Raw genomic sequence first — 13,825 nt, 5'->3', positions numbered from 1 at the left:
TTATTCGACCCTGCTTTATTAGGTCAATGTTTGAAACAGAGGCAGGATAAAACCTAAACATTGGCTTTATAATCAAAGTGCTTATCATATGTAGCTGCACCTTGAAGAGTTCTACACGCCAGACCCATTTTTTGGTCACTAGGTCAATGGTCAAGGTTACTGTGACCTCTAAAACATTTATTTAAACTGCACCCGCAGCCGAGCGTTTGCACTCGCTATGCGGTGCTCTTGTTTTGATATACTTAGCCGATGATATTAATACATTTTCATAAGCATGTATAGCTCATACCTAAATATCGATATTATTGGAGACCGTCCGGAGACTTCTGTTCATTTAAATCTCATACACGTCTCACATAACTTTGAATACAACCCATCATAAAATATTTATAGAGCAATTTAAAATTTATTTAAAACCATTTAGTAATACTATTAAATAAATTATATTGCCCCTATGAATAGAAAGTTGCTTGTTAACGTGCGTTTATTTTATTGTGTCGTTTAAAAAAAATATTATTTGTCATGAGTCACGATTGGTTATGAGTGGTAAAATATACCACTTTCCGGATATTCGATAATGCATCTGAATAATTAGAATAATATCTACTTTAAAAATGTATTATTCATTTATTTTAGATTATTTGATGACAAACAAATTAAACAACAATGCAATAAAGTCTCTTTATTGGTCTGCTTATACTGATGTGCTTTTACTGATGTGTTTTTACTGGATTGCGTTTACTGATGGGCTTTTATTAATGTCCTTTTACTGATGGGCTTTTACTGATGGGCTTTTACTAGTGTGCTTTTACTGATGGGCTTTTATTGATGGGCTTTCACTAGTGTGCTTTTACTGATGGATTTTTGCTGATGGGCTTTTACTAGTGTGCTTTTACTGATGGATTTTTGCTGATGTGCTTTTACTGATGGGAAAGTTAATTGGCAGATGACGAGTCCAGCTTTTATTTTTAAACGTCGTTTACTAAAGAGTTGTACACAGTGGTAATCTTTTTGAAGCAAATAAAAAATGAACATTCATCAGTGTTTACAAATGTATCTATCATAATGAAATCGTTACAAATGTATGATGGTATATTAAATCTTAGATTTGCTTCATGATTTCCTCTCTGTTTAATGGTGACAATATGCTTTCAGATCCGTAGGGTTGCCTTCTCGTGGGTGAACAATGTGTATTTGTGTTTTCAATAACGACGACATTTAAGATATCAATTCTATGCAAAGTTTGCATCGTATCAAGCGGTACTACCAAAGAAAAATGATATAAAAAAAATATCAATACAACATTGTACAGCAAAGACATTCTGGAATTAAAATGGACTAGGATATTTTGGTTTGGTACAAATTATATTGCTCTTCAATTTAAACATACACAGCCGTTGGTATTTTTCTTCATCCTTGATTTTTAATCAATTTGTGCTGATGACACATTCATTTGGAAAAGTAATATACTTAAGATTTATATCGTGTTAATATTCCATAATTGAGCCGCGATCTGTGAAAAGGGGGTTTAACGCATGTGCGTAAAGTGTCATCCCAGATTAGCCTGTGCAGTCCGCACAAGCTAATCAGGGACGACACTTTCCGCCTAAACTGGATTGTTACTAAGAAGAGACTTTCTTGAAAAGAAAAAATATATAAAAGCTGAAAGTGTTGTTCCTGTGTGGACTGAACAGGCTAATCTGGGATTACACTTTGCGCACATGCATTAAACTTCTTTGTCACAAAGTACGGCTCATTTCAATTTACACAAAACTATTCAATGAAGCGCAGACAAGCCGCATTTAAGCAACACAAGTTTATTGTTAAAATAAAGCTTTCAAAACAAGGCAAAGAATGAAAAAGCGGCTATGCATTAAGGGGATTTACGCGAATGAGTATGTTTTAGAAGATACATACAATAACATATTCAAAAATAACAAATTAAAATTAGATAATACGAATTTGTCTTTTAACAAACGAACTTACATCGACGATGGTTGCCTACGTATTTATGTTTAGATAAACCCGGATAAATATGTAACATCGACGAAATTAAACATAAAAAATACGTATTACTCATAGATGCTTCAATGGCGAACTGCAGCGTATTCATACACTTTCATATCCTGTTTGTATCGAAGTTTGTAAACAAATTCGTTTCGTTAAGTTTATTTCGAAATGCACATTTTCACAATATGTTTATATAATTAGCAAATACAGTTAATATTACATAATAACATAGTTACTTCGTTTAGAGGAAACAACGTTTAATTACAGCGTTCAAGTGGAGAGGTGAAAACATAAAACATGAAGAATTATTTTCTGACTAAACGTTGTAATTAATAATAGTTATTCGGACCAAATTTTCGAATAATTAGGTGTTAACCTGTTAGAAATCATATGCACATGGTTGTCTTCACTCGGTGAAGGAATGATTGCTGCAAACTATTGAGGAATTATAACCCTTTTGTAATTCAACAAGCTTTATAAATGAACAGAAATGTCTCCTTTGTATGTGAAAGTCCTCCTTAATTGACTGGTGAATTCTGCTTTGACCAACTATAAAGTGTTGGAGGCAGCAGCGTCTGTGACACACCTATTTTGTCTATCTCTTAACCGTATAACGTCGGGTAAATAGATAGTAATATGGCGGGAGATCGACGCCTTACAGGTGGTGTCTAGTTGGTAACTTTAGCATAAATTTAGCAAGGTTTATGAAAATGTATGTGACAAGTTTTGAATTTAGATGGCTGTATTGCATGATATCGGACTATTTAAATACTATTACAAATATGATGTTATTTTAAAGGGAGCCTACTCTGTGACACACAAATATAAGCGTTGGAGGCAGCAGCGTCTGTGACACACAAATATAAGCGTTGGAGGCAGAAGCGTCTGTGACACACATATATAAGCGTTGGAGGCAGAAGCGTCTGTGACACACAATTAATATAAGCGTTGGAGGCAGCAGCGTCTGTGACACACAAATATAAGTGTTGGAGGCAAAAGCGTCTGTGACACACAAATATAAGCGTTGGAGGCAGAAGCGTCTGTGACACACAGATATAAGCGTTGGAGGTAGCAGCGTCTGTGACACACAAATATAAGCGTTGGAGGCAAAAGCGTCTGTGACACACAAATATAAGCGTTGGAGGCAGAAGCGTCTGTGACACACAAATATAAGCGTTGGAGGCAGAAGCATCTGTGACACACAAATATAAGCGTTGGAGGCAGCAGCGTCTGTGACACACAAATATAAGCGTTGGAGGCAGCAGCGTCTGTGACACACAAATATAAGCGTTGAAGGCAGAAGCGTCTGTGACACACACATATAAGCGTTGGAGGCAGCAGCGTCTGTGACACACAAATATAAGCGTTGGAGGCAGCAGCGTCTGTGACACACCTATTTTGTGTATCTCTTGACTCAATAACGTCGGGTAAATAGATAGTTAAGTGGCGGGCGGTCGACGCTTTACAGGTGGTGTCTAGTTGATTACTTTAGCATTCATTGAGCAAGGTTTATGAAAATGTATGGGACAAGTTTTGAATTTAGATGGCAGTATTGCATGACATCGGACTATTTAAATACTATAACAAAAATGATGTAATTTTAAAGGTAGACTACTCTTTCTCGCCTAATTAACCCTCACCCCAATAGGAAGAGAAGTGAAAATGTGCAAACAGCATAAAACTAGAACAGCTGCGAGTAACTCTCAGTTTGTTCAGGTTTTATGCTGTTTGTTGTTCAGCGGTATATTAGGGGTGGAATTATAGCCGTTATAACTTGAATCTAGTAAGAAACGTCTTAAATTTAATTAAACTTTCTAATGGACTAGACATGCGTCAAATACGTATCTAAAAGGTAAAGGGTTAATATTAAATTGTTAGCAATCCGAAGCTTGTAGTGCCATATCAGTCATTAGGCAGTAATTATTCATAATCTGCATACGAATTTTAACAATTATAACCTGGAAGTTTCATGAGTGATTTAACTATTGAAACCGTCATCATTTTAAGCAAAGGGGAAATCTCAATTCGGAAGGAATGGAGACGGTTTAATATTTGTTTTGATCTATATGCATTTGATGTTTCGGTTTTAAGTTAAATTAAATATAATTAGTTAAATATGCAGCGTATTTTCGGGTATTTAAGTAATACAGTTTTTCACACATATTGCCCTTTTGCGGGGAAAGATACCTCCACAAACTTTTACTTGTGGCATCATAATCGGTTGTTTTTATTTTTAACGACAAGAGTTGCCAATAACTACAGCTGTCGGTATTGTGCGCAGAAGAACGCATATTTGAAGTGAGTCATTTTAATCTCAAAAAAAAATGTCGCATTATGTGTATTTAGATGTTTGGTTTTATATATGTAATCTTTATCAAGCAACGATGTCCTTGTGAAAACAATTTTTACCGGCATGAATGCATGGTTAAAAAAATACGGACTTTGTAAATGTGCAATATTGTGCAATATTGTGAGATGTTGCACAGCAAAAAATTAATGTTGATCAAGATCAAACTATTTTGCAAATATTAAAGGTCCAAGCTTATTTCATAACATGGCTGATCACGAACGCACAACAATTCATTCAAAACACACATGTTTGTTATACTCAAAAATACAATGAAATTAATAAAACTAGATAAACATATTCATGTCCTGTTAATTGTTCTTTTTTCGGTGCATTTGATAATAAATACAAGCAACTAAAAATAAGGTTCACGTAATGAACTTCTTCCGAATTCCAATTAATAGCACGTGGTATTTCAAACTATCGAGAATTTCGATCGAAAAGTTAAATGTTGAACATGGCGACTGGTAAAATTATTTATCAGAACGGAGCTTATACACAAATAACGATCGCTGTTTGCAGATTTTTACAAATGCATTGAATCATGTAAATCAGTGGCGTAGCCGTAGGCAATTTAAGCCGAGGCAGTGTATGGGGTGTCGCGGCATGCCCCAGAGGAACATTGTGTGGTTACCTATTCTTTACGTTTTGGAACCATAATTTTACCCGAAAGAATTCGAATCATTTACAAGGACCCAAATATCATTTTTCTTTTTTTCATATGTGACGGTGATAGGAGGGTCTCTGCAATTGCAGATCTGAAAACAAATGACAGACGTCAAACATGCGCCGATGTTTTAAGACGAAGAAACGACTTGCCATGACATATTTCACGACGGACCGACTGATTTTGTTTAACCACGGACCAAATTACGCTTACGCATTTCGCGACGGAATGACTTGCTCAGAAGTGTTGACTAGTTAGATAATTGACTACAATACAACTGGCGCTGACGCAGATTGCGAAACGAAAGAAGAGCTGTAAAACAACCTACTAAACACAAATTATTTCCGGAAGTTGAGGTTTTTACAATTCCAATTTACGGCTTTTGTCAGCCATTCTATTTGAGAAATTTTTTCTCGGTCGTTTTTTTCCGGAGTGTGGGCAATTGTCCAATATAACATCAAAATATTCCATGAGCGGGCGAATTAAGCATGTATAAATTATTCATAGCGATTTTCTGTCAAGCTTATTTATATAGGTTACCATTTTGCTCATAATACGTTCATATGTCATTTTCTGAAAATAGGGTGAAACTTTATTGCGTATTACATTTTTTCTGTTAATATTGATGTAAATTATTTTCTGAAAATAGGATGTCAGTGTTGTAATTGACTTGTTTACGGATTTTAGTATTTGAAAAAGTCATTTCATGTAAATTTTAACAAATTTCTTATATTTTGAATAGACTTTGATCAGTATCAAAGTAAGAACAAAGGTTAAAAGAAGACTTGCCCAGGATTTAAACCAGTGACCTTTGAACGTAAAGTCTTAGACACTACCACTTCACTACTCAGGCTAATTTAAACACTTTATTAGTAATACACACCACAGGTGGTTAGCGTGTGGCTATGATATTAATTAGTGAAAACATCATTTTGAATGATAAATAATCATATTATAACGAAAATCAACTTTTTTTTAAAAAACAAAGTCACTATTAAATATATATATATATATATATATATATATATATATATATATATAACAAGGTATTCAACTCAAAATCACCCGAAAACGGGGTGCATCGCCTTGAACAGCCATAACTTCAAAGCGATGCACCCCGTTTTCGGGTGATTTTACAATAACTTGTAACATATATATTTGATAGTGATTCGTTATAATATGATTATTTATCATTCAAAATGATGTTTTCATTAATTAATATCACAGCCACACGCTAACCACCTGTGATTCACACATTTAAAAAAAAGAAATGCATTTCAAACAATTTAATTTGTTTTAATTTCGATTTATGATTATCCGTTAACAAAATAATATGACAATTATTTGTCAAAGTCATGAGTGTATTATGCTAGCTGGAATATAATTAATACATTCTTATTTTAAAGTAAGACAATTTTTCAGCAAAATAGTCATTTGCAACACTGTGAACAAGTCCCTGTCATTGAAAGTTGCAAATTGTCTGATGTACATGTATTGATTGGTCCGTGTTTATAATAGTTCTGACTTGCATTTTATCAACTCACAGTTCTACATTTAGATAATCAAAGCACTGAAGACACTGAAGTTGTTCGCAATTGCGTAATTTAAGACGCAACTCATTGTTATGCCTCCGGATCGAATGATCGGGGGTATATTGTTTTTGGCATGTTTGTCTGTCTGTCTGCCTGTCTGTCTGTCTGTCTGTCTGTCTGTCTGACTGTCTGTCTGTCTGTCTGTCTGTCTGTCTGTCTGTCTGTCTGTCTGTCTGTCTGTCTGTCTGTCTGTCTGTCTGTCTGTCTGTCTGTCTGTCTGTCTGTCTGTCTGTCTGTCTGTCTGTCTGTCTGTCTGTCTGTCTGTCTGTCTGTCTGTCTGTCTGTCTGTCTGTCTGTCTGTCTGTCTGTCTGTCTGTCTGTCTGTCTGTCTGTCTGTCTGTCTGTCTTCTCTGTCTGACTGTCTGTCTGTCTGTCTGTCTGTCTGTCTGTCTGTCTGTCTGTCTGTCTGTCTGTCTGTCTGTCTGTCTGTCTGTCTGTCTGTCTGTCTGTCTGTCTGTCTGTCTGTCTGTCTGTCTGTCTGTGTGTATGTATGTCTGTGTGTGTGTGTGTCTGTCTGTCTGATTGTCTGTCTGCCTGCCTGCCTGCCTGTCTGTCTGTCTGGCATTGTGTGTCTGTCCAAACACTTTACCTTGGTCATAACTTTTGCAATATTGAAGATAGCAACTTGATATTTTGCATGCATGTGTATGTGTATCTCATTGGCAGCACATTTTGAGTGGTGAAAGGTCAAGGTACAGGTCATACTTCAAGGTCAAAGGTCAAATATAGGGGGCATTGTGTTTCACAAACACAGCTGTTGTTCAAAATTAATCGAAGGTTTGAAATCAACACAAGCCATTCAAATTTATAAAGAGTGTGTCTAAACGCGCGGGTCGAGATGTGTATGCACTTTTTATTATCCTTTTTATTTTATAGAGATAACTAAGACAAAATAACAATAACATGGCACTTTTTTATGTTCAGTAAGAATAGTAAGTATGATGAAAAAATGGTAATATAAACTGAATATAAAGACAATTTGCAATCACCATCATATTAAATGAATATTGTTTGAATATCGAATACCTATCTTACTAAGAATATACTTTCATTATGGATATTATATGTACAAAAATTTTGATTTTTGACACCATATACAAATTCAAAATATACATAAGATTATTGATGAAAATAAATAAAATATAAATATGCGAACAATACTTTTTACTCACAAATTAGATAGTCATAAAGACACGTACTTTGTTAATTATGCATTACTTGTTACCCTAGCAGTTCAATCGGTATCAACAACTCTCACCTAAACATGGGGAAGGAGCACTAATGAGCTTTTTTGGCGTAGCTGTTTTACCCGACTTTTCACCTGAAATGACTTTTACATAACGCCAGCAGACACCCATGAATGTATTCGAATATTGCATAGGCTGATTCGAGATAAAACCTCTAAACTTGCGCTACATCACTGTGTTTGTGCTCAGCGCAAAGGATGTATCACTATTCAGAGTAAGGAATTCCGGACTACTCTCTGTTTGTTCAAATGACACAAATTGTGGCCCAGTTACAATTACGCGTTAAAATCCATCTCGCAGAATTTCATGGTCAGTGCTCGTTCACTTAATTGTTCGGGAAATATATAATTAGCTAACGATGAATACAGTTTTGCTTTGAATGTGAGAAAACAAAGAAATAGTATAGTGTCACGATAAAAGGGAAAGCTTTTAGTTATCCAATCACAAATCTTTGTCGTACTCGGTCAGCACGTCTAGAAAGCGTTCCTTAACGCCTGGATAGGCTGCCCTTATTTACAAGTTTGCTCTTTTGAATACAATTTTGTATCGAAAAGCATTGTGCTAAAATGTGCCATTTACAATTCGCGATGAGATTTTGAATGACCCTCGTCATGCGAAAATGGGTCTTATCCCATGTGCGCTCATAATATATATATAGCCCACTCAGCATGCGCATCTCTCAGTCTGGTCAGGGGATACATAATGAGACCATAACAGATTGGATGATTTTATAGCGAACCGCATCGCCTCTGAAAACACTGCGCAAATGCACAGGTTGGGCTTAAGATACGCTTGCCGAAACGCATAAGACCCATTTTCGCATTACGCGGCTATGACAGTGTGATTTAAATGTGTCGACAGAAAACTGCGTGTATATCAAATATTTGCATACGATATATTTCGATGGTGAAGAAATACTTTCATAAAAAGGCATGTGAGGACACATATGATGTGCACTCCCGTAGTATATTTTTTATCCACTTACACTAAAATGTGGTACTCCCGTAGTAGAATTTTTATCTACTTACACTAATGTGCTGTTTTACAATGAAAAGTTGATAACACACATTTCATGCTGTGAATATGTGACTAACAAGTTAACAAACACAATACTTAAATTTTGTTTTCCATTTAATTATTTAGAAACGTTAATTGCAAACTTTATTTCAGCATTTACGCCGACTACCCATATACGGTTTTAGCGATAATAAAACATTTTTGTTGTTGTCTATAATATACCTGTAGTAATTGGTGAACTCCTGTTCAACGTTTTATTAATTGAGAACTGTGAATGCAAACAAACTTAACCTTCTACTGTTGCGTTGTTAGCACCCGTGAATACAAAAGATCGCCGCTATATGTTGAGCACAAACGAATGTTTCCCAGAAACAGCAATAGAAGCATGCACTGCACAACATCCCACTATCCTTGTTTATCGGCATCTTTTAATAGCCTCAGATGCAGTGGGTATCGTTCTTAGCGTAGTTAGAGCAGATCGACTTGCAACGCTTAATACTGATCTTAGTTGTCTGCAAGCGAACAACTAAAAATGTTCAACCTGTTTAAAATAAGGACCAATATTGAGTTAAATCAAAGTCTCACTAAACTAAACTCAATACTCATTTGCATCACAGATTGAGTAATCAACAATACTCTTAAATCTTGATGATACTCATGATAATCCAAGATTGAGAAATAGGACGTCTACATTAAACTGCAATTCAACATTTTGAAGAACAACAATTAAACTTTGCAGTTAATTGTGTAGAAGTCAAACTGAAAATGTTATGGGCTAGTGGAAAGTAGTTATAAAACTAAGATTGGTGGATAATAGTAATAACCTATTTATTTAAGCTGATTGCATTAAAAGCCTTTGTCTTATTGAAATGCTATTGAGTTCGTTTCCTGGGTAGAATAGGTTGAACATGTATATAATATAAAGCGGAATTCCTGTAGACAATGATACACATGTTTTAAGCTTACCTAATTGATCAGGTGAGCTTTTGTGATCGGTCTTTGTCCGTCGTCTGTCCATCCGTCCGTCCACATTTGTTTAAAAACACTCTAGAGGGCACATTCTTTGTCCGATCTTCATGGAACTTAGTAAAAAGCTTTGTCTCAATGATACATCGGTTGAGTTCGAAGCTGGGTCATGCCGGGTCAAAAACTAGGTCACTAGGTAAAAAAAAGAAAAATCTTGTCAACACTGTAGAAGTCAATTTTCATGCCCAATCTTTATGTTACTTTGTAAAAATGTTTCTCTCAATGATATGTTGGTTGAGCTCAAAAGTTGTTCTGGTTCGTTGAAAACCATGGCCGCCAGTGTGCGGGGCAGTTTTCTTTATTTGGCCATAGAGAAACGTTGTAAACACTCTAGAAGTCACATCTGTTGTCCGATCTTCATGAAACTTGGTCAGACGATTTGTGCCATAGATACCTCTAAAAAGTTCGAACTGGGTCATGATGGGTAAAAAACAAGGTCACTAGGTCAAAAAAAAGAAAAACCTTGTAAACAATGTAGAAGTCACAGTTCATGCCCAGTCTTCATGTAACTTTGTCAAAATGTTTGTCTTAACGATATGTTGGTTGAGTTCAAAAGTGGTTCCGGTCCGTAGAAAAAGATTGCCGCCAGTGGGCGGGGCAGTTTTCCTTATATGACTATAGAGAAATCTTGTGAGTCATCTAGAAGTCACATGTGTTGCCTGATCATCGTGAAACTTAGTCAAGACATTGATTGTATTGATATCTCGTACAAGATGGGAAATGGCTCAGATCGATGAAAAAAAAAAACTTTTTAGCTGATCTGATTGCTCAGGTGAGGTTTTAGGATCAGTCTTTGCCCATCGTCCGTCCACATTTGGTTTGTAAACACTCTAGCATTCACTTTTCACAAGCATTCTTTATCAAAACTACTGAGAAGCTATATGACCATAAAATCTCAGTCAAGTTTGATAATTATCAAAATCGCATTGTAAATGCCAGAATAATTGCCCTGAGATTGTCAAAATGTTCACGATATTATACAAAATCCTTGTAAACACTCTAGATGTCACAATTTTGTTTTACATTTTATGAAACTTGGTCATAATATTTATTTGTGTAAGCAAAATGTGATGTTTGGTCATGAGGGGTCAACACTCCATACGCCAGAGTTTTGGTTCAGTATTGATAAAACTTGCCCAGGATGTTTGTCTGGACAATATCTAGGTCAAGTTTGACATTTGGTAATGTGGGGACAAAATCTAGGTCATGGTGTCTAATCTTACAAAAACCTTGTAAACACACAAAAGGCCATAGTTTTGGTCCAATAATGATGATACTTGACCAGGATGTTTTTCTTGATGATATCTAGGCAAAGTTTGACATTGGGTCATGTTGGGTCAAAATCTTGGTCACGAGGTCCAAATCTTACAAAAACCTTGTAAATACATGTAGAACTAGCATGACTTGCAAATGTGTGCATTGCAAAAAAAAACATTCAAATGGACAGTACTCAATCAGAAGTAATCATATGCTCACACTGCAAAAGTAAACAGAAGAGAATATGCTCTAGAGTACTGAATTTTCAACTAAGCAATGAACAAGGCCTTGTAAAGAAAGGTGAGCGAACTAGGGCCATCTTTGCCGTCTTGTTAATAACTTTATTTTAAGTTATATGATGTTTACAAGCCATAACCTTTAAACAACTTTTATAAATCACAGTCACGGCTTCCATACATTTCAGGCACGGGAGGCGTTGTGGTTTCGGATGACAAACCCATCAACACATTCACCTTCTTTAAGCAGCTGGTAAAATCAGAAAACATTATTCACTTCACTTTTTTGACACTCGATTTGGAGTTCTAATGCTCAGGAAATGAAAGACTAGGGCCCTTGCCCGAGTTGTTGACTTCATATTAATGTATCAGAATGTCAAAGAGTTTTTATGGACATTGCAGAAATAATTATTTGGATCATAACATGAATGTACAAACAATTTTGAAAATCAAATGAGAACTATTTCTTTACTGTACTCTAATCAATATTGGGACTACTTTTAGAATTGTTGAAAAGGTAGTTTACGAATGATATTTTTGTCTATAAAAAACGCCATCTGATCGTTTGTTGGGTTACACTGGTAGGTTACTGCAATGTAACTTTCGATAACATTAGGATACACTGAAATGCAACCACTGTAATGGCCTGATTGGTTTTGTTTCATGCGCCCATAGATATGCTCATAGCAGTCTTTTAATTTTCCAGTTGTACTGTTGTTGGCAGGAATCCATGTTTCACACCAAAATAACAACGTCATATTTATTTATTACGTATTCAAAGTCTGGGTCTGCTAGTTTGTGTCAAAGTCATTTGCTATTCCAGGATACTGATACTGTCCCTTCTAGTCATAGGTTGCAGGTGTCTATGGATTTCCATCGATGTATGATGTTTTCCCTTATTCCATTGTTTTGTCGGTGTATTTTAACGCTTTTTAATTTGTATCAATTTTAAACATTGCTTATTCATAAGAACACATTATTTTAACTATACCTACGCCAGAAGTGTTATTTTGCTTTATTCTGTATAATGTTCTAATATTTTTGTAATCTGTGATAAAAAAAATTGAAAATCGTCAATTTCTGTCTTGAAGTAGCTCAGTGGACCAAAGTAGATGAAATCATAGGGGCTGGAACAGCGTTGTGACGGTATATTAGTATGTGTTATGAAATAAAATGCCAATACATATTTTATTTTATTTTGATTTTTGACTGTTTAGGTCAAAGTCACCTTAATATACCTTCCTACACAGGGCTCACACTGGACTAAATGTTTTTGAACAAACCACTTTTCGTCTGTCGGTTGTGAATACAGGTAATCAAATGAAAAATATAAACTATTGCATTTTTTAAATGTCATATAATGATTATAAAGCACATATTATCACTAATCATAATCTTACATACACATATCAATATAGGAAGTCATGACAATCATACATGTTAAAGGGCAAAGCATCATTTATTTAATACATGGAAGCACATTGTACACAGTTATAATCCACACAACTACAGGCATATCGCATGAGCACATTTTTAACAAGATATATCTATGGCATGTAAAATATGAGCACATTTGACTCGCCACATACATTACATACAAAGCCGGCAATCTACATAGAACATCATCAAAGTATCAAAATGTGCATTATCTTCATTAAAAAAAACTCTTACCTTTAGACTAAGCTTGTTATTTTTTTTAAGATATTGCTAGCAACAGTGAATGTATTTGAATTCTTCACTTTATTGTCTACGTCACTGTTCATTTATTTTGTCATTAATTTTGATTAATTGTCAAAGCTGTGCCAATTGTTATTAACTTTCCATGACTGTTGAAATTGGTGATTTAAGGTTTTAATTGGTCAAAATTATTTTTGTTCAAACGACGCTGTAAGCTTAAATAAGTCATTTGAGCACAAACTAATATTTTAATTATCAGTCTTTAATGAACATTGATAATTGACAGTAAGGTATAACATAATGATATATTTGAAATATTAAATTGTCACGCTTCTTTTCCTTGTTTTATTGTTTGATGCACCTTTTGTAACAGGCATATATGTGTAGGCAGTCTATCCCGCTTTATTACCTGATAGCTGCACCCATGCTAACATTTCATTCAACAACATTATCTCAGGTTTAAGCAAGCTCAATATTGATTGAGTACACTTCAATAACCATAAGATCACATCAGGTCGCGTATGTTGATGCAGAGCTGTGTTTGATTACTGCTTCTAATGAAACAAATAGAAAACTATAGAAAACCACTACAAGTTAAAAGGGCCAGATGAAAATTTTCAAGCATGCTTATTTTCAATAGTACACGTTTCTAGTGCATTCAAGCAATTAATTTTCAAGATAAAGTTTATTTCATTGTAAAAATAAAAGATAAATTAAATGAATATGTTTGTGCCTAACCTAGATATAAA

At 35.0% G+C, this 13,825-nt stretch overlaps 1 protein-coding gene across 5 annotated transcripts in view; it reads right to left on the bottom strand.

Moving 5' to 3' along the window:
* Positions 1-13,825, bottom strand: part of LOC127848500 (uncharacterized) — a 458,919-nt gene that overhangs the window by 438,923 nt on the left and 6,171 nt on the right. The gene's annotated exons all lie outside the window — the stretch shown is intronic.

This window comes from Dreissena polymorpha, chromosome 10, assembly GCF_020536995.1.
Source record: "Dreissena polymorpha isolate Duluth1 chromosome 10, UMN_Dpol_1.0, whole genome shotgun sequence".
In the NCBI taxonomy this organism is placed as follows: Eukaryota; Metazoa; Mollusca; class Bivalvia; order Myida; family Dreissenidae; genus Dreissena; species Dreissena polymorpha.
The sequence above is the reverse complement of the archived record's forward strand: the minus strand, read 5'-3'. Positions and strand labels throughout refer to the sequence as shown.